The 18,327-nt window shown below is 44.7% G+C and overlaps 1 long non-coding RNA gene across 3 annotated transcripts in view; it reads right to left on the minus strand.

The window, feature by feature from the left end:
- Window positions 1-18,327, minus strand: part of LOC144284530 (uncharacterized) — a 48,854-nt gene that overhangs the window by 3,301 nt on the left and 27,226 nt on the right. For all 3 annotated transcript variants that reach the window (XR_013352966.1, XR_013352965.1, XR_013352964.1), the window contains 3 exons: window positions 8,224-8,441; window positions 1,862-7,002; window positions 1,008-1,116 (listed from right to left, as the gene is read on the minus strand). This is a non-coding gene — a long non-coding RNA (uncharacterized LOC144284530). The remainder of the gene's footprint in view (window positions 1-1,007; window positions 1,117-1,861; window positions 7,003-8,223; window positions 8,442-18,327) is intronic.

Here is an 18,327-nt window from a genome sequence, read left to right on the forward strand (position 1 = left end):
CACTGAATCCCAGCCAGGCCATTCATTCGACCAAATCCTCAAAAATGCCCTCCCTGGCCAGAGTGCCTGGAGGCAAGCTTCCTCTCTCTGAGATCTCAAAGCACTTCTAAAGTTTGTTACCACTCACTTCTCCCACAGTTTAGACCTCAACTTGGCCCTATAATTACAGAGCTGAAGTTCCCTCCTCTTCCACGATACATTCATCCACTAAGGGCAGGGGCTTAGGATTTGAGAACCAAGAATAAAGGTTTGAAGAAAATTCCAGAACAGACTCATGTCACACTTTGAGAATCTAAGTAAAGAGCTTATTCATTTGTATTTTAACTTTAAACCTCTTTTCTGATTATAAAAGTAATCATAGAAAATACCAAAAAGCAAAGCCAAATATATGTGTAACTAGTATACGTATGTGTGTGTGTGACTACTGTTCAGTTTTCACTTGTTTATTTTAACATGGTTGAGACCAAACTGTATAAAACATTTTACATCTGTTTTTCAGTTTATGTTACATATTATTATGCAATTAATTTCCCATATCATTAAAAGCTTCTTTAATGACATCACCTTTAATGACTCCATAAATACTCCCTTATTTGGAGACCACTAATTTATTTAATGATTCTACTCTTGGCCATTTAGGTCGTAACTGCTTTTAAACCCCAACATCCTCTGAAGCACCATGAGGTACACTGCCCCAGCTCAGAGGTGAGGAATGTGAAGCGGAGGGGCTTCGGCGGGCCTCTGTCCCCTCCCCACCTTCACAGTAGGGCCATGCTGTAATTACAGGATGGAGAACAGGCAGGTCCTTGCTCCATGCCATCTCCTTACCCACTTTTCCAGAATTAACATTTTAATGGCTAAAGAGCAGCACTGTGATTCTCACAGACATAATTCTAGTCAATAAGATAGGCGATCTAAACTGTAGGGGAATCAATTTTTAGTAGAATTCTGTAAAGTTCATTGAACGAAATACAAGCCATAAATCTTTTCTTTTCTTTTTGTCTTACCTTTGATCTGGAGTATCTTTGTCCCAAACTCTTTTGATTGCAAGGATCAGAAACCACTCAAACGAGCTCAAATGAAAGGTTGAGGTTATTGCAAGGGTACACAGAGGCCCTGAGGGAAACCAGGAAGCATTGAATCAGGCCTCCAGAAAGACAGGAACCAGGGATTTGCTCTCCAGCTCTTTTTACTCATGCATGATTTCTCTGCTCTTCTCTGGGCCCTTCCGATCCCCTCTCCCTCCAGACTGGCTTCTCTGAATCCCAGTTCCTTATACACTTAGCAAGCACAGTCCCAAAAGCACTCCCCTCACCTCATCTCTACATGGCCTTTCAGCACACGTGTCCCAGCATCAGCCTACAGCATCCTTCTGGTCCCTGGTTCATATCCCCCAAAAAGAGAATCTTAATGACTGAGAAGAACATTTTGTTTCAATCCACATAAGCCATTAATAGTTCTTTGGCCAGCCCATAGTCAGGATACTCCTAGCTCCCATGTCAACATCTGGCCCAATCAGTGGTGACAAGGGAAGCAGGGTCACATGGGCCTTACTCACTCAGCAAAGCTTTGGGAGGACAGTAGATCCCCTGACAGGGAATCTGGGCCAATAAGAAGCTCCTGTGTCTAATTCCTAGACCAAGGACCATAAACCAAGCCAGAAATTTTTTCCACAGAGGTTCTAGAAACACAGTCTTCATTGGAAAGTGCCAACTAATGCTATCTCTTCCCATAATCAAGTGAACAAATAACAAGGTCCCTGAAAATCATAAGCCCTGGGTACCCATAACTGAGCCCCTGACTCCAGTCAGGAGCCTTGATCTGCCAGCAGTTTCTTCAAATCAGCCAGAACCTGTCTTACCTGCAAGCTCAGTGGAGCTCCACAAGCATCTTGGGATCAGATGGAAGGTGTCCTGACGGGCATGCTGCTGCCTCACGTCTTCCCCAGGATGCTCGTCTCACACCCCAAAGATTTCATAAGGACAACACAAAAAAGAAAAACTAACAATAAGAGAAAGGATTGGTATATTAAACTATGTTAAAATTAGAAACTTCTGTTCATGAAATAGAGAGTGAAAATGCAAGCCACAGAGTAGGAGAAGGCTATGTGCAATTAATATATCCAGCAGTGTATTACAGTTAAATATAAGAACTCTTACAAAAAAAATTTTTTAATGCAACAAAAAAAATGACCCAAAAGACTTAAACAAGCACTTCATGAAAGAGGATTTTTAAATGGCTTACGAATGTACAGAAATGGGCCTAACCTCAGCAGCCATGGGGGAAATGCGACCAAAAAAACACCATGAGATAGCGGGACACAATGAAAGACACGGAGAGGTGGAAGCTCGGGCACTGCTGGGTGGGGGACAGGAAGTTAAGACACCCACTGTGTAAACCTCCATGACGATACCTATTAAAGCGGAGCCACATACTCTCTATAGGACTTGGCAATTCCACCCTTAAGTATATGCCAGACAGAGATACAGGCAACAGAACACCAAGAAGAAGAGCCACAAACTAGAAATGACCCAAATCTCCACCAGCAGCAGGTGGATACGGTGGGCTGTAATAATAGCAATAATAGCAATGCGAACAGATACATAACTGCTACCTATGGCAACGTGGATGAATCTCAAAAGCAAAGCAAGCCAGACACCAAAAATGTACACATTGTATGATTTCGTTTTGTAAAGTGCAACGACGATGGCCAAAACTAATCTATGGTGTTAGGAGATGGGATCATACTCGTTTTGGAGGAGGAGGCTGGGGAGTGGCAGGGAGAGGGCGAAGAGGGGATTCCAGGCGTCTGGTGATACAATAGTTCTTCATCGGGCTGGTGGTTACATGAGTGGAATTAGGTTGGGATAGTTCATCAAGCTCTGTGCTGGTGATGTGGGCAGTTTTCTGAATGTATATTACACATCAATTTTTGAAATATTCATTGTTTACAAAGGCAATTACTGTACAACGTGATACACATAACTATCCCCAAATGTAATTATACTCCATATATATATATAAAACTCCTGTGGACCAGAGAGGTTAAGTGATTTCCACTGAGTCACACAGGCAGTTAGTGATGTGCAAGTCCACCCAGGTTTTAAGACTCCAAGGCCAGTAGTCTTTCTACTACACTCTGATGCTTCCATCTATATATCGAAGCCTCAACCCTACCCTCTTTCCCGACAAGACTGATAAAATATGCCTCCCCCCTCACAGAAGGAAGAAACAATTGATATTCAAGACATCCTTTGAGTCATGAACTAACCTTGATGTAATGACAGCTCTCTAGTGGGCATTAGCCAAACTCAACACTCAATTCTTTTGCCTAGCATACATAAGTCATTCCTGGAGAAACACCTCATCAAGAAGCACCAAACCCAGGTGGCCCCCCTTCCAGCAGCCTGCCCAGACAGCTTCTCTGCTGCTGACCTCATGTCTGATACCACAGCTTGGGCCAGAGCCCTGTATGGCTCTTCCCAGAGCCACTGTTACTTTAAGGATCTGTTCGGTTCAACCTAAAACAAAAACAAAGGGAAGAAAGAGAGAGGGAAAATGTAAAATTGCACTGAATCAAACAAAAAAAGAGCGTCAACTCACTGGGTTGCACCTGGACTCCACGCACCTCTTGAGTTTGTAGTGTCTCGTGGGGAAAAAAAGAACAGAGAGCTTTGTCCCAGGAAGAGTTTAACATCACAGAATTCATCACAGTTGAAAGAGACTTTTAAAGTTCATCTTCTAAGAGCAGAGAATAATAAAGACGACATGTGGAGAGCATTTTACAGGTTCCAAAGGCTTTTCACATGTCTCTCTTGATTCTCCAGGCAATCATTTCAGGGAAGGTATTATTATCTCCCCTCTGAGAGACAAGGAAATCAAAACCCAGGCCATTTGCCGAGTGACTAAGTGGTGGCCTCCTGTGATTGGTCTCGGGTTGGTTGATTCCAAACCCCAAACTCTTTCCACCACACCACACTCCGCATCATAAACCCCACCCTGCTCAGTGGGAACACCTGAAATTTGTCATCACTGCTCCTCGAGAAGCCTTGGAGCCAGAGAGTAATCGGGTTCCAAGACAACTAACTGAGGGACGTCTTAGTCCAAGTCTGGCTTCTTCCATGCTCAACATCTGTGGATTTTTTCAGAGATGCCCATGCATCCGTAACATGCTGCACTTCCACAGAGTACCCCTCAACAGCCCCAGAGCATATCAGTTGGAAGGCATGTCCCAGAAGATGAGCAGTGAGCACACATGACACACAGGTCCAGGATGAAGGCCGGCCCAGAAAGGGGATGGGAAGATCCCACAAATTCCCCCGCTCCTCCCCAGAGCACCTCAGAGTCCTGCCAAGGAGAAGCCCCTTAAGAAGTGCCTCAGCCCAGAAAACTTTCTCTGCCCAGATTTCTCCCAGCAACAGAAGCAAAACCACCAGAAGCCCATTAAGAATTCCCTCACCTCCTGGGATGCCTGGGTGGCTCAGCGGTTGAGCGTCTGCCTTCGGCTCAGCTCAGGGTGTAATCCTGGGGTCGCAGGATGAAGTCCCATATCAGGCTCCCTGAGGGGAGCCTCCTTCTCCCTCTGCCTGTGTCTCTGCCTCTGTGTGTGTGTGTGTGTCTCTTGTGAATAAGTAAATAAATCTTTTAAAGAAAGAAAGAAAGAATTCCCTCACCTACCATCCCCATCCACCCTCCAGGGGCAGGAGCCTGCCCGGGGGATGAGGGAGGCCTGTCATGTATTTATAATATGTGGTGGGAGGATCATTGCACAAACCACTTGCTTTCCTGCTCACAGCCTAGCCCTAAACAACAACAAAAGTGAGAGAGACCGCTGTTCACACGGATGAGGAAGGGGAACTCAGGACACTCTCCCTTGTGTTACTAATCCAGCTATTATCAAGAACATCCTGTTTTCAGAATTACCTTTGGTGGCACACGTGTTCGTTCCTACTGCCCGTCACGAACTCTCCTTGCTGGGCAAACTGGAGACAAGCAATGTTTTAAATTGTGCTGCTGTGCTGCCCCCGTGACTTTGAAAGTCGGCCCGCAGAGCCAGTTCACTGGGCACAGTCAGCTGGCTGGAGGCAGGTCAGGCCAGGAGCCAAACCCTAAGAAGCCACTCATGGCCTTTCCCTCCTCGAGTTTCCTGAAGTTCCGCTGATTGCGCCCCAGAGGCCCCAGCGCTTCCTGGCTGCAGCATGAACCCACACAGCAGCCCCGGGCATGCCACGGCCTTGGCAGAAGGGCCCCACGGAGCTAGTGGGCCCGCTCCCATGGCCAGGAGAATAGGGCTGGGCTGCCTTTCAAAGGAGCCCAGCCCACAGAGCTTGGGTTCCAACCGTTTGAAAGTCTTCCCTATAGCAAGGTGACTGTGGGCTGGTGGTTCCCCTGCCCGCCTCGGCCCCTGCAATCAAAAGGGAAGAAAAATCCAGGTCTGCAAAAGCAGTCGCCGTGGGCTAGAGCCCAGCACAGAACGGCAGACACCCAGACATCTGTCAGGAGCGAGTATCGACGTTTATTGACTGTCTGCAGACAGAGGCTGCGTCAGGAGCTCCGGGGGTGACCGACGATCAGCCTCAAAGGAAGGCCCAGAAATACCACATTACCTGTGCAGAACATTCCTCAGACCCTACCTGGTGCCGGCAGCTTGGCCTAAAGCTCCCCATTCTTACCAGACACCACACGAACCCATCAGCCGATAGAAACACGTACCACCGTCAAGCAAGGGTCCCCTGGCCCAGTGTTCTCGACCAGAGCACTGCCACCCCCTCATGGACCATTTGGAAATTCGGGGAGTGGAGTCTGGGTTGTCAGAGTCCCTGGGGGACGCGACTGGCCTTTAGAGAGTAAACACCAGGGACGTCAAGCCTCCGGCGATGCAGGAGATAATACCATGCTAAGAATCTTCCAGAATGCCGACACCTCCCAGCCCTCAGCCCTAATTCACAGCCTGATTTGTCTTGTGTCCCTCGAATAAACATCACAGCCTCACGTGGTGCCCTGCAGTTTGGGGAACTCGCTAGCAGCTGTGGAAAGGCTGTTTCTTCAGGCGTGGTGCCAGGGGGCATGAGGGGCTCTGTGGTATAACCGCATAAGCGGGGGCCCCGGGGAGCCCTTGGGGTTAGGTCCTGCTCGGTGTGACCATGGTCAGCATCCTGTCTGAACCTGTGCATGAGCACCTGCTCTTCCTTGGTATGCGGGTTCAGTGAGGTTACGTGTTTACAGGGCTGTCCTCAGTAAGGATGGCGATGTTTGCTATTCAGGAACTATTAGCTGGGTGGTTCAGTGGCTGAGCATCTGCCTTTGGCTCAGGTCATGTTCCAGAGTCCTGGGATTGAGTCCTACATCAGGCTCCCTGCTGCTTCTCCCTCCACCCCTCCTCCTTGCTTATGATCTCTCTGCCTCTCTCTATCTCTTGCACAAAGAAGTAAATAAGATCTTCATTTTAAAAAAGAAGAACTGTTAGCCCAAGAAGCTAGATCTGAATTTGTCAGTAGCAGACACAGTGAGGTCAAGAGGAACGAAGATTGATTGAACTTTAGAAAATCTATCAAACCCCAGATCTACTCTTTTACTCATAATGTGTTAGGCCAGTCAGTTGACCCTTTCAGAGCTCCATCTTTTCACACCTGGGACTGTTCATATAACCATAAATACTTCACATGGTGATTGTGAGGATAAATTGAAATTAGGACCCACAAGTGATTTGCCCACTGTAAAGAGCAATACAGAGTATTCAGCACACATTTCATCTATGGAGAAGCATCTAGGGCTAGACTATCACACCTCTAGGTTGGTGTTTCCTCCTTCAGTTAGGATGACATCATTTCCTCCATGATTAAAAGTTGCAAAAACATGCAGAAAGATGTTCAAGTTCACTAATAAGAAAAGATGCATATTAAAATATCAAGAGACCATTTTTCACATACCATGTTGGCAAAGATTCAAAAGGCAGATGATGCTCAGTGTTGGTGAGGGAAACAGGCTTCTTATATATAAACACTGTGGGTGGAAATATTAATTGATACAATATTTCTAGAAGACAATATGGTAAGACATACCAAAAATTATATATATGTATGCATATATATACACACATACACACACATATATATAAAAGGAAATAATTAGTACTTACTAAAGACTACAAAAATGTTTATTGCAGCATTCCTTACAATGGATAAAAATTGAGAATAGCCTGAATGTTCTTTAACTGGAGATTAGTTAAATAAATAATGCCACATCCATTTATTGGAATACGGGCAGTCACCACAAAACATAAAATAGAGCGACATGCAATCTCATGGAGAGATGTTTAGATTAAATTACTAAATGGAAATAAATAAATAAATAAATAAATAAATAAATAAATAAATAGTAGGTAGCCAATTATTGGACACTAGTAACTATGATACATTCCCATTGTGGCAAAAAATAAATAAACAAAAAGATTTTATAGCTACATTTCACAAGTCTGAAAGAAAACACACTAGATTCATTGGTCAGCTATGGGAAAGAGACTAGGTGTTGGGGACAAAAAAAAAAGATTTTCAATTTTTTTTAAAGATTTTATTTTTTTAAAGATTTTATTTATTTATTCATGAGAGACAGAGAGAGAGAGAGCAAAGACACAGGCAGAGGGAGAAGCAGGTTCCATGCAGGGAGCCCGACGTGGGACTTGATCCCACGCGGGATCATGCCCTAAGCTGAAGGCAAACACTCAACTGCTGAGCCACCCAGGTGTCCCAGATTTTCAATTTATATCTCAAGGTGCATTATATTGAGAGGTACATTCTACCTGAATGCCAAGTGTCTAGGGTTAAGATTCAGGCCAAACCGGGAACCTGGGTGGCTCAGTGGTTGTCTGTCTGCCTTTGGCTCACGGTGTGATCCCAGGGTCCTGGGATCGAGTCCGACATCAGGTCCGCACAGGGAGCCTACTTCTCCCTCTGCCTGTGTCTCTGCCTCTATGTGTCTCTCATGAGTAAATAAATAATATCTTTAAAGGAAAAAAAGATTCAGGCCAAACCCTACACATAATTTTGTATTAAAACTTTCCACGATTTGATTAAGACTACCATGAAATTTCGAGGGCCCACATGGAATACAGAAACGCTGTTACCAGATCATGAGTTTAGAGAGATGTCCACCACCCCTTCCCTGCGCATCCGTGTCCCTGAGGAGATGGTCACTTTCAGCCAAGGTAGAGAAGAAGCAACATACTTTGAAGGGAGCGTCTCATTTTCCCCTTTTTCTTCCTTCTTCTCATATTCTCTATTACATCTGAATCAAGGATCATTTATCATAGACGCTGTATGTGATTTTGGCATGTTTCTTCCTTTTGAAACGTTAAGGTAGTAAAGCTGCCGTCCTGCCTCTTATTCATCTTCACAAGATGTGAAGCCTTCTCAGATAAGGCTTTTCATTGAAAAACTCACGGCCTAAAGAGACATAAACATTTCAAAGTTAAAACAGTTCTGAAAGGTTGCTTTGTTTAATGTCATGAATGTTATTACAATAAATAATTCTTAAAAATGAGACTTAATGACAATCTAATTACCTTCATCAACTGCTAGCACCAAGTACCAGAGACTTAAACAACAAACATTTCTTTCTCATGGTTTTCAAGGCTGGAAGTCCAAGAGCAAGGGCCCTCATCCTGGTTGGCAGACAGCACCTCCTTACTGTGTCCACACTCAGCAGAAAGAGCTGGGCCCCTGGTCTCTTATAAGGGCTCTCATCCCAAGTACCACCCTCATGACCTAAGGACGTCCCACAGGCCTAACCTCTAAATAACATCACATTAGGGGTTGAGGTCTCAACATATGAATCTGTGAGGGAATACAAACACTCAAGTCAGCACTAATCTACTTTCTTGTCTTGTTATTTTTTAGATTTTCATAAAATTATTGGTTCCCGAAATAGTTATCAGGATATGTTTTTTCCCAAAGTCGTCTAGCTAACATATTGTCTCCTACCATGCATATTAGGCATCAGCTATTCCCCTATTTATTTAACTATTCAAAAGTTCATAAATTTGTGCATAAAATTAACAACTTTCATTCTCATGGTTACTGTAGCACTTCGCTCTTACCATAATAAATGCACATTTGTACTTCAACTGATTGATAATGTTTCAACATATAAAGCTCAAAAGGGATTCCCACTACAAGTTATATCTAGAGGGCTTGCCTCTGTTTCAAAACAAATGTTTAGCTATTAATAAACGTGAATGCCACACCTTGTTCGTATCACCACTGTTGTGATTAGATACGATGCAATACCACAAACCTTGATCACATGCAGGTTCAGGGATGCCAGAAATGATGTTGGAGCTGGCATCAACTACCCAGCCCTCCAAAGGCCAAGCCCAAAACTGAAGCCAAATATCAGATTTGGGCCAAATACCAAGGCCAAAGTTGGCCTGGAGCGCATCTCAAACTTATTTCTTATCTCCATCGTCTGGTTTTCTTACAAGAAGCAAGCATTTGTTTTATGATTGAACAGATATTTCTATTAAAATCACACACCAAGTAAACTAGCTCCCATCCCTGAAAAAAAAAGTGTGGGTAAGTAGGGATATTGGATTGGACCTCTCAAGTTTTTCCAACCTTTTTGAATAGTGGTTGTTGTTTGATTATTATTTGGTTGTGGATATGATCTTAGGGCTTGCAGTCTCCTCTGAGATCACCACCACTCAACGTGCCTCTCCCACTCAGAAGTTTCTCACAGGGGCAGCTCTTTGCCCTTCACTCCCATATGCTGCAGAGGCCAGATCTGACGATGTCTAGCCTCTGTGCAAAACTTTCTAGAACTTTTTTCGCTAACAGGTGAGCCTAATCCTTAGGGTGACAGCATCTCCCAAAAGATGCCCTCACCCTACCTTTCTCAGGCCACCCTTCCCTCACAAACCATGCTGCCAGCACCCTGGACTCTTGTTCCTCCTTTTCCCTGCCCCTCAGTGCTGCCCCTGGGGAATTTGTACTCGTCCTTCAAGATCTAGTATCAGCATCACCCTGTCCATGAAGCCCTCTTCTGCTATGTCCCAGCAGATTTCGTCTGTCCTTGCTGCCAGAACAGAGTGGCCACCCTACCAATCAGCCAATTCCTGAAAACAAGGACCACATCATGGCCGCCTTCAAGATCCAGCCTCCTGCACAGCTGTAGCAAATACGTCCTTCCAGAACATAGAAGGATCTCAGCAAAGGTGGAAAGAAAAAAAGAATGAGCATATATAGTTAATCCCAAATCTTTGTGTCAATTTTATACTTACCCTTTCATATCAATATAAATGTTCCAAATAGGTTGCCAAAGCCAGAGTTGGAAATCACTGGACCATTGGTTTTAAAACCTCATTCTCTGGAGACCTCATGTCCATAGTGGAGTAGTGGAGACGGAGGCCCCTGTGGGTGCTGGGAGAAGCAGGGTGCCCTCCTCACCCATTGTGCATGAGCAGAGCCTCTGGGTTGCTCATATCTGGGTTCCCGGTGATGGTGTGTTAGTGAGCAAGAGGGGAAATCTGCTGCTGCCAGGAAGAGGCTGAGAACCACTCTTTGGTAAACAGGCCCAATCTGAGAAGTTCACCTATAACATGAGAAAGTAAGCACCCTTCTGACTTCTTTCCCCACAGATCAGTTTTCCCCATTTTTAAACTTTATACACGTTGAATCCTACCACATGTATTCTTTTGTGTCTTTCTTTTTACTTAACATAATATCTGGAGTTTGGTCCATGCACTTACACATTTTCTTCAGTTTACTGAAACAGCCAAATAGAATATCAAAGAAGAAAAGGACTTAGGAAGCGTAAAACACAAAACTATGCAAGGTGTGGTCTTATTAGTGGAGTCTCCAGCAGCCTGTAGACTGTAAGCTCTCTGAGAGTGAAAAAGATGTCTTCCCCTCCCCGCTTTTATTTTATTTATTTATTTATTTATTTATTTATTTTTGTATTTCCAGCCCTTGAAATTAGGCCTTGCTCATAATCGGTGCCAGACAAATGTTGCTTGAATTGAAAATTGTTACTATTGCGTAAGCCATCTGGCCTTTTAGTTGCTGTGGGGTTTTTCCCCCACAGCCCAGTTGCACACACACCCCCCTTCCTCCCCCAACACAATCCCACCCCGCTGGACACTGCCCCTTGTCTTTCCTCCCGTGGGCTGTGCACGGAGCACGTCCCTGGTTTCGGCTCCCCTGCTTCCCTCTCCAGACACCAGTGTGACTCACCAGGCGGAGACGGGGAGTGAGGATGGATGGAGTGGGGGTGAGAGGTACAAAGTCCTAGACAGAAAGCTGTGGGGAGAGGCTCCCTGGCCAGGCCAGGGAAAGAGCTGGAAGTAGCAAGCATGCATGCGTGCAGGAGACAGAGGCAGACCCAGAGGGGGCCCCAGCCTGGACTCGGGACCCAGGAGCCACGGAGCCCCCCTGGTCTCCCTCTGAGGCCCACGACCTTTCCCCCCTCCCGAGTGCACCACGGCCAAGTTTAGAGCTCACCCCAGCTGCCGGGGCACACTGTCACTCCAGCTGTTACTGAGCAATGGATTCCTGTTGCCAAGATATGGATTTGGTTTTAATAACAGTTAGTGCAAACACTGTAAATTTACTGCTGCGAGAGAGAGTTTTTGAAAACGTCCACTCTGGCTATAATTTTTCAGCCGCGCCAGCTGTTTGTGCTCAGCTCATACCTGACATGGTGCTTTGAAATAGCAATCACTGTATTTATAAGAAGGCAAGGACTCATAAATATGTCACAAGTGGAATATACAACGCCATATTTCACCATTCTCTATTTTAAAATTGTGAGTTATGGCTGCAGAAATGCACACCCATTAAAGGTGATATGATGTATTTTCTGCCCTGTTCAGGAGTCCATCCATCATCGAGACAATAAAGAAAACCGCACTTACTTTTTTCCTGTCGTCTGTAATTTACGATCCCCAAAAAGCTGTAACCTTTTGGCAGGCTTTGCAGAAACCACTGCACTGTTAGCAACTAAATAACCTTTTATAAGGTTTTAAATGTGTTGCTACAGTCTCAATGCACTTGCTGTATTGATCCAGAAGATCTTGGGGGGGAAAAAAAAAGAAAGAAAGAAAGGTAGGGGAGGAATGGAAGATGATCTATAACAAGATCGATAACGGCATATAGATTGTTGAAAGATGCTTCTAATGATTTTTGCCAGCCATCATCCTTCAGCACGCCACGCCCTATCTCTTAGACTTTGGTCTTGGCTAGAATTGATTGACCTTGCTTTGCTGCTCCCTCCTCCCTCCCTCCTCCCTCCCTCCTCCCTCCCATGGAGCAGCCAGACGGAGAGAAACTGAATGTATTGGCCACCACAGGCTATTTGCAGGAAAGCTTTGAGAATCATAAGCTGGAAGGTGCAGGCAAGACTACCTCAGGGCCCGGATAAGGAGGAAACCGAGGCCCAGCAAGTATCTGCAACTTGCCCAAGGTCAAAAGGCAATTTAGGAGCAAGAGCTCAGACTCGGATTCCTGGTTTTCAGTGCACACTGTTCCCTCGACTACCACTCCCCATCTCATGTTGGCCCCGCAGGACGAGGGCCAGCACCGAGCAGGTGGATGCATTTCTGATGAGTTTTGCAGACCCAATAAATCTGCCTTGCTGTGAGGCATCGTGGGAAGATGACAAGCTTGGGAATCAGATAGAGTCCGGCTTAATCTGGATTCCCCACCCCTCCCACGCCCGTGGGCAGTAACTAACCTGTCTGGGTCTCTGCTACTCCACCTGTAAGATGGCAATCACAATCTACCTTGTAAGGTGGCAGAGATTAGATCTGGTGTCTGGGTGACACTGAGCTCAAAGTAATTGGCTGCCATTCTACCCCATTATTAGCATTTTCTGGGTTCCTCTTCCTTGCCCTTTGCTCCTCCCTTATCCTCCAGGACAATAGAAATGGAAACTTCCAGGCAAGAGCCAGCTATGGAGCAAAATAGGCCAATCTTTCCAACCAAAAAATCTTTGGCGTGTGGGCATTTCCTTGCTCATCACAGATGAAGGCAGCTAAGGTGAATATGATTATTTCCCTCTTTCTATGCAGAAGCTGAGCCAAGCTCTGGGAAGTGTAGAGACCAGGTCTGTGCAATTCCCTTTGGAGGAGCCCACACAAGGCCATGGGTAATTGAGCTTTTAACACTGTATTCTTGGTAGGGAAAATTTGCAGGTGAAAAAAGTGTTCTTGTGAAGCAACCAGACTACAGTACAGCGCGTGTGTCTCGGGGGACTTTCCTTCCAGACAGCCCTGCATTCTTGAATTCAGTGCTCCTAGCCCTGGGAACATGCTGCTTTGGAGCAGGAGTTGACAAGCTATGACCTACATAGCCTGTGTTTGTAAATAAAGTTCTTTTAACACATAGCCACACCCATTCAATTACATATTGTCAAACGCTGCTTTCAACTACACCTGCACAGGTGAGTCTTTCTGCAGAGACTGTGAGGCATGCCAAGCCTAAAATCATTACTAACTAGCCCTTTCTTTTAAAAAAAAAAAAAAATTATTTATTTATTTATTTATTTATTTATTTATTTATTTATTCATGAGAGACACAGAGAGGCAGAGACAAAGGCAGAGGGAGAAGCAGGCTCCCTGATGGGGGACTCGATCCCAGGACCCCGGAATCATACCCTGAGCCAAAGGCAGATTTTCAACCACTAAGCCACCGGGCATCCCTTACTAGCCCTTTCTGAAAAAAGTTACAAACCCCTTCTCTAGAGTCTGTCCAACAACGCCATGTGCCAGAGGAGGCTTCTCAGTAGAAGGCAATCCATAATGATGATATGCATGGCAACTTGTAGTTTATAGAATCTTTCACAAACATGATCTTGGGTAAATCACCAGTCCTGTAAAATGGAGATTCTGATTTTCCCAGTGGTACAGCAGAGCATCCTGAGACTCAGAGAAGCAAAATAATTTGCCCAAGGTCAAACAAACATTCAGAGGCAGAGCTGGGAACTGAACCCAGGCTGGGCAGATTTAAGAGGCCAAGCTTCCCCACCATCCCACCCTGAAATGGGAAACCCATGCCCTTCCGGTGCCCCACATCCAACCCCAGTGCTACAGCTCACTAGCTGGCCACCTGGGAAGGTCACTTAGCCCCTCTCTGGACCTTCTTTTTCTCATATCCAGAATAAACAATCACTAAAATACTCATTTGGAAAGATGCTAAGAGATTTTCCAATAACAGGTACCATAGGAAACATTTCCTAGAGCAAAACCCTATTTCCTTCACCCAATCTGGCACCTGTTCCACCCATGGACAGGCCATAGGAGAAGCTATCAGGGCAGGTCTGAGGTGAGAGGGAGCCCACTACATGGACTGGCTCTCCTAAAGCTTGCTGAGCACCCCTGGATCCCATGAGCCACATCAGGACAGGGAGACAGTAACAGCAGGCCAAGAGAGGCTGCCGAACACAATCAGGACTCCTCCCTGGCTCCTGACCATTCAGCCTCCAGAGAAAGAACAGTATGGAAAGCTCCCAAAGCCCCAGCTGCCTGGGGGGGGGGGGGGGCGGGGGGTAGGGAGAGTTGGGAAGCAGATGTTGCCCCTCACACCTGTTGGGAGTATGCGGATCAGGAGCAGGATAACAGAGCTAAGAGCAGTCATCCTTCTGCCACGTGTCCTGCCATCTCTGTGTCAAAGTCTCCCTCTCCCTGCACTCTCCAAGAGCACCCCCCAAATCATTATTAACATTATAAATAAAAACGAGAAGCAAGTTATTAAATGTAAAATATGCAGAGTTCCTCCCAGAACTCGCCGGGCAGTTCATAAAAGTGATGGCTTAATTTTGCTGCTGATTCAGGCAGCTGATGAAGCATCTCCAGCTCATGGGCTAATTGAAGCTGTTAACGAAGTAGAGGAGAGAGACTGCAGGTGGGGATCAGAAGGGTGGCCCTGGGCCGAGATGGAACCCACAGTCTCCACCACATCACTGCAGCCGTCCATACCAGGGACCTAGGAATTCCCTAAAACGGGAGCCCTTCAGTGCCTTGACACCTCGGCTCCTCAGCTGAGCTCTCAGAATGTCCCCCTGGAGTCAAGAGGAGTTCCATCTTCTTACCTAGAGAAAAAGTATTTTCAAACAGAGATTGGGATAGGATCTAGAAAAGGTTAATTTTTAGGACAACCTAGTGATTCCGGCTCTAGGGGATCTTGTCCTTCAAAACCCATGCTGAGTGGAAACCACCCAACTGTCCGTCAACAGATAAATGGGCAAATAAGTTGTGGCATATCCATACAATGGAATATTATTCAGGCATAGAAAGGGAAAAAGGAATGACCCATGCTACAAGGTGGATAATCCTCGAAAATCTTATGCCAAATAAGAGAAGCCAAACACAAAGTCACATATTGTGTGATTCCATGTATATGAAATCTCCAGAACAGGTATATCCCTAGAGACAGAAAGGAAGTTAGTGGTGCCAGGGGCTGGAGAAATGGAGAACAGAGAGTGGTTGTTTAATGCAGGTTTTATAACTGTGAAATTGGCTCCTCATCATGGGTTCCAGATTTTTCGATCCAGAAACCTAGTCGAGACCCTAGCTCCATGATCCTGACTCCCTAGATGGAAAGAGGTAACAGTAGGCCTCTGGCTTCCACCTCTTCAGCCCATCTGTCTTTTGTCCCATTTAGGGCAGGAACAAGGGAGCCTACGGGAGAGAGAACTTAGTATAGCAGAGAGAACTAAGAGTCCCCCATCAAAAGAGATTTACTGCAGTCCTGGTTCTGCCATGGTCCAGCTGTAAGATCTTGAACAAGTCCCTTAAATTCTCTGATCCTCAACTTCCTCCTCTATAAAACAGGGTTGGTGATGTTGGCCTTGCCTTCTTCACAGATTTGTTGTGAGCATCGAATGAGATGCTATGCATTATTATTGGTAACTCTTTAAAAGCCAGTGTACTGGGACACCTGGGTGGTGCAGTCCACTAAGCAGTGGACTCTTAGTTTCAACTTAGGTCATGATCTCAGGATCATAAGATCAAGCCATGCATCGGGCTTGTACTCAGCATGGAGTCTGCTTCAGATTCTCTCTCCCTCTCTCTCTGCCCCTCCTGCTCATATTCTGTCTCTCTCAAACAAATAAGTAAAATATTTTTTAAAAAGATTTTATGCATTTATTCATGACAGACACAGAGAGAGAGAGAGAGAGGCAGAGACACAGGCAGAGGGAGAAGCAGGCTTCATGAGGGAGTCCAACGCGTGACTCAATTCCAGGGCTCCGGGATCACGCCTCGAGCCAAAGGCAGACGCTCAACTGCTGAGCCACCCCGGTGTCCCTAAAATATTTTTTTTTTAAAAAAAAAAGACCAATGTAAGGACTCCTGGTGGCTTAGCAGTTAAGTGTCTGCCTCTGGCTCAGGTAGTGATCCTAGTCCAAGGATCGAGTCCTGCATAAAGCTTCCTGCAGGGAGCCTCCTTCTCCCTCTGCCTGTGTCTCTGCCTCTCTCTGTGTCTCTCATGGATAAATAGGTAAAAATCTTTTAAAAAATAAAAATAAAAATCCCAGGGTACTATAACAAATAAGTATGCTTAAATAATCGCCAAACTGTTAGCAACATGCTAAGTAATGTGCAGGAAACAGGGGAAGCGGTTGGGTGGGAACCAGATGGGGTAGAGAACAGATGTAGGAAACAACCCCTGCGCTCCATATAGGAAGGCAAAACCAACACAAATGACGCCATTGGAAAGCAAAGAACAGTGATATATGGTCAGTACTGGTGCATTCCTGAAGAATATGTCGAAAGCCCAGAACCAAGGGTTCTAGGCATGCTCTGCTCCCAACCCTATGAGCCATTTGGGAATCACTTAAATATGTTGGTTTTAGTTTCCTCACTTTTCAGATGAGAGAGGTAAAGTCCTCAAAGATCTGGCTTTCAAATTCTGATACTAAGCAAAATTAATAGACAAACAGGAAATATATTTTAATACCTATGTCAGAAGACAGATGCTCCTAATATGTAAAAAGGCTTTAAAAAATCAATAGGAAAAAAATGAATAGTCCAAAAGGAAAGAAATAAGTAAATAACACACAACTTTGTACAAAGATTTTCCTGCTAATTAAAATAAAGAAAAATTGAAAACAGTCTAATGCCAAAGTAATAAGAATAGTTTTCATGTTAGTCATGGCACAGTCACATCACATAGTTACTGATAATCATATTTTTCATAATATTTCATGATAAAGTATTCATAATAAAAGAGGAAAAAAGAATGAAATTTTCAGGATGCCAGCTTTGTGTTTTATTTTCCCAAAAAAATAAAAAATAAAAAAAGACAGTTATAGAGAGATAATAAATAGGCTGTAAGAACACACACCAAAAGGTTAACAGTAGTTATCGCTGAGTGTAGGTTAATAATTTTATTTCCCCTTTATATTTTTATGTTTTTCTGAATTTCTATAATGAGCACATTATTTTCTAATTTAGAAAAAATATGTTTAATCTATGATGCAACAGAATAGCAAATTCAGGGTTTTACATTCAGCTCCATTAAAATTTTATTCTAGCACCAAAGTGATAAAACCTTTACTAAAATAAATTTTCAAAGGTTATTAAGAACGGCCTTTATTATTCTGTGACTGTTTCTCTGTAACAGCATCTATCTCACTTAACTACTGATTAACCTACCTCTATTCTCAACTACTCATAAAATTTCTTGAGGACAGAAATCTAGTCAAATTTATTCATAGTACCAAATACTACTAGGTGGTCAATAAATGTTTATTGAATAAATGGTAAGAATGGAGTGATCGTTGGTCTGGAAGAAATCGGCAGAGGCAATAGAAAGTGAAATGGGCCATGGGGCACCTAGGTGGCTCAATTGGGTTAGCATGGACTCTTGGTTTCGGCTCAGGTCACAATCTCAGGGTTGTGAGATCAAGCCCCACATCAAACTCCACACTCAGCATGGAGTCTGCTCGAGATTGTCTCCCCTTCTCCCTCTGCCCCTCCCCTCAACACACACTCTCTCTTTCTCTAAAATAAATACATGAATCTTTTTTTATTTTTTTTAAAAAGTGAAATGGGCCTTGAAGAATGGAAGCAGTGACATATTTATAAATCCATCCACCTTTTCAGTGAGCGCGCTGGGCCCCAAGCACTGTGCTAACACTGGGTCTGCTGAGTTACATAGGACCCAGAGCCTCACTGGAAGGAACTCACAGCTCAAAGATAGAGGCGGACACATGAAAAAAAATGATGAGAATAAAAATCATAAAGCTAGACCAGGAGGTACAAAGGAAGGAGCTATCCATGCTGCTGGCGCTAAGAGCAGGAAGAGAAGCTAGGGAAGAAGAGATGAGACCATGAGG

This window comes from Canis aureus, chromosome 15, assembly GCF_053574225.1.
Source record: "Canis aureus isolate CA01 chromosome 15, VMU_Caureus_v.1.0, whole genome shotgun sequence".
Lineage (NCBI taxonomy): Eukaryota > Metazoa > Chordata > Mammalia > Carnivora > Canidae > Canis > Canis aureus.